Source organism: Cryptomeria japonica, chromosome 8 (genome assembly GCF_030272615.1).
Source record: "Cryptomeria japonica chromosome 8, Sugi_1.0, whole genome shotgun sequence".
Classification (NCBI taxonomy): domain Eukaryota; kingdom Viridiplantae; phylum Streptophyta; class Pinopsida; order Cupressales; family Cupressaceae; genus Cryptomeria; species Cryptomeria japonica.
In genome coordinates, this window is record NC_081412.1 from 256,121,863 (window position 1) to 256,125,837 (window position 3,975).

The window sequence follows — 3,975 nt, forward strand, 5'->3', positions numbered from 1 at the left end:
CAAATAAGGTAGGGATAAGATTACATCCCATTCCAACCAAATTCAATATCATGTTGTCCTAGAGTCACATATCTCAGTCATGATCCCACAATAATGGGTTACACATTTTGGCCAAACTTGCCATTGAAATTAGCATTTTGCACTAGATCTTCAATTTCTAACACGTATAGCAAGTAAACCATTAAGAGTTTGAAGATGAAGCAAACTATTGATTTATAATATTTTTTGTATAGATTTGAAATATATATTTTTAAAAAAATAGAAATAAATTGTAAATATTTTTACATAACTTTTAATAACTAATTTTTTAGAGTAATCATTTTTCAGAAGTGATTTTTTATATCATCATGCATAACATTTTTTATAGAAAGAATTAATTTCTAATTTTTAAAATATAGATTTTTCACACCAATATCTAGTGTATGGATATTTTTTCAAAATATTTTGCTGCATATATTTTTTTCATTAAATTTTGAAGTCATATTAATTGTAATTTGGATAGAGTTGTATGTCGTCATGCATAACATTTTTTGTATGAATTTCAATTAACTTCTTCAATGTTTTGTTGAACTGAGGATATCAATACCTAACAAAAAGATTCTTTTGCAAAATAAAATTGTCTATTTTCCTATTTTTCCACTTGTCTGAAAAAAAGACCTTACTGTTTGAGGAAAAACCTACATTCACAAGAGAAAAATTAATATATTAATGAAATTAAATATATTCAAAATTAACTTTTTGGAAATCTTATAATAAGGACTACATACTTACAAAACATAACTTCTAAATGATTTCATTTGACCTCCTTTGAAGTATACTCTTCCTCTTTCCCAATTGTACAACGTCTCCTTGTTTCCTCTAAAGGAGTATTTGGTACTTGACGAAGGAGCCTAGCTCCCCTATTTTCTTTTGAAATATTTGGATCATCATTCTAGGTTGGTGGTGTCTCACTTTTGTAATATTGGTGTGCCTTCTCGTAGTTAAAAATATCATGGTCCTCCTAGCCACAAAATCCACGTTGTTTCCTTTTATCTCTCCAACATCCAGCTATGTAGTGGCCTATTTTGTTGCAATTGAAGCAATTGGCATCTAATCAACATCCTCTTCCTTAGCCTCGACTTATTCCTCCCTAGAATGAACTATTATTATATGGTTCCAGATTCTGAATGGTGTTGTCATTTCTCTAGTTTTGTTGCCATGGTAGAATTGTGTACCTACTATCATGTGCATATAATTTTCCTTCCACCAATCCTTTTACATGTCATGTCTCTATCATAATTTGGTTCTTATTTTACCCAGAATCTTTGAGATGGACAATCTATCATTTCATGATCATCCCATTCTCCACAAGTACCGCACTATAATGAGTTTGGTTTCTTGATTGTGTGGAGGTCTACTATTAGTGTGTTTGCCTTTTTCTCTCCAATTTCCTTAGGACATTTTTTTTGCATGTGCCCTTCTATAAAACCATATGTTTGGCCTTCGTGGACCTATTTCTTGTTTCGTGGGTTCCTATCTTCACCACAATTGCTCAATTTCTAGTTGCAATTGTTCTAATCTTTTGTTTTCTCTTTCAGTTTCTCTTTTGAGCCATGATTGATTCTCTTTCCAGTATACTATTGTTCACTCCTTAGGGAATCAATGAAATCAAATCATTTTGTGTGCACTATCATAGTTCTCATTTTTGCTCTGTCATATAGATTCCAACATGAAAATGTGTTTCGTAGTGTCACTTGTATCCTTTTGAAAGATGGAAATCTTACACATATAGTCATTTCATCTTCTTCTTTGAAGATATTCACTCCCTAGATTTCCTCACTCAATAATCTGAGTATCACTTCCTCAATAATCCTAGTTCATGATGTAAGTTTTCCACAATTTTGTTATATTTGTGCTTTCTTCTGATTCTTCTTCGCTTGTTGTCTTTGTATTCAATGTAATTGGTATAGGGGATGGCTCTTACTTTGAGGGAGATTACTGTTTATTATACCATTTTATTCCCAAAGAGGATATTTCATTAATGAGTGGCACCAATTCATATTCAGCTAGTACTTCCTCAAGATTAATATTGTTTTCTATTGCATCTTTCTTTTTATTTCCCATGGCATCCTTGGCCTCTTATTATTTTATTTTCCCTTTTATTTATTTGGTTGCACCCACGTCAACATGCCTAATTGCACCCTCTTTGGTGTGCTTTCTTTACCTTTTGAATTTTCTTCTAGCATTTTGTCGACACATTATTTTTCTCTCTTTTCTATCTCTTTCACTCTTTTACAGTATATTTTTTGTCTTTCCTAAGTTTTTTTCACTATATTTCTCCAATATTCTTGCCCATTTCTTCGTCGATTAGTTCTCTAATCTCTCTTGCATATTTGATATCTCCTTTAGCCATGGTACTCCTTTTCAATATTATTTAGGTGCTTGTATAGTTCCTGACCGGTTTGGAATTTGAACAATTGCATATTTTCAAGGCTCTTTTCAGATCCCCCCTTTTTATTTTCCATCCCCTAATTTTCTACCCCTCTCTCACAGAGGTGTCCCTTAGGGTCTAGTGCAATTCAATTTTCTACAACTTTTTCTTCTCACTTATACTTTATTGTTTATGTATTGCTCTCACTAAGATCTCGGCAATGGAACCAATCTTAGCAAGAGGAATGGGGTTGTACAGTCTATTGGAGTTGTGTCATTGATAATTTTGGTAAAGGAGAATGTTGTGTATATGCTACATTGATTTTCATTGATGTCAACATACTTTTGTTGACTTATGTTGTTGTTGCTCTGATAATTTTGTGATTTTGTTTGTCATGTTTTGCTTCGCAATTACAGATATGGATTTATGGTTTGGATAGTATACTTATGAATATCGGTTGTACTTATATTCAATTTTGTATGTGGTATGGATCTTTGGAAGGTGAGGTACATGGTTTGGCAATTCATCCTGTTAGTTGCTTTGTTCCTCCATAACAAAATAGTTTGTCTGGACATCCATATTTCATCAATTGATTGTTTTTGGTCATGCAATTTTGGGACATGATTAAGCATTGTGGGTAACGTTTGTATTGGAGTTTGCATTAACTTTTGTTATATATTGGCCAACCTATGTGGGTTAAATGTATGAAGCATCTTAATGGTAGCATGTAAAGTGTTTTTGTAAATTGACTTATTAGATAAGGATGTGTAGCCGACTTGAGATATAGATTAGTATATATGTGATATACTCTTTTAATGATTATATAGATGTGTGACGTGGTGATCAGATTTGATATGATGTGGTAATATGTGATTGAAGCAAATGCAAATGACAAAAGAGCTAATGAAGTGTGTGAATTCTCTCTACTAAGCCTAATTGGAACTATACTCCATGCCTATGTAAGATGCAACTATAAAATCTCATTTTGTCTACATGTTCTCTTATGGGCAGTGAGCCTTCATCTTTTGGGCAATAATCCCTCTGGTAGTGAGCCTCGGGCAATGAGCCTTGCAATGAACATTTTGTAATATATTATAATTAGTTATATTATATTGAGAGTTAACCCTCTCCTTGTTTTTTCCCTGACAGGTTTCCACCCAAAAATTTGGTGTTCTCTTGTGTATGTTGTTGTGAATGATGTCTCTACTTTTTTTTCTTATTTGATCATTCATTTATTTATGTTACATGCTCATTGATATGAATCTCCAAAGTGATAATTAGGTTGATTTTAAAGAATGATAAGGGAATAATGATTCACCCCCCTCTCAGTATTTTGGTTGTTCAACAATTGGTATCAAAGCTTGGTCCCTAGTTCTAGCTTAACTGCTTAAGGGAGATCTTGTTGGTTGAATAGATGACTCTTGAGTTAAGTGTTGAATAAATTCTTATGGATGGAGAATTGCAAACTACTCTTGAAGATCTTGAGAATGTGGTGTTGGGACTCATTAAATTTGAGTCAAGTTTTGAGGCCCATTTCAAAAATTTCTCTGCATTTCCAAATGATC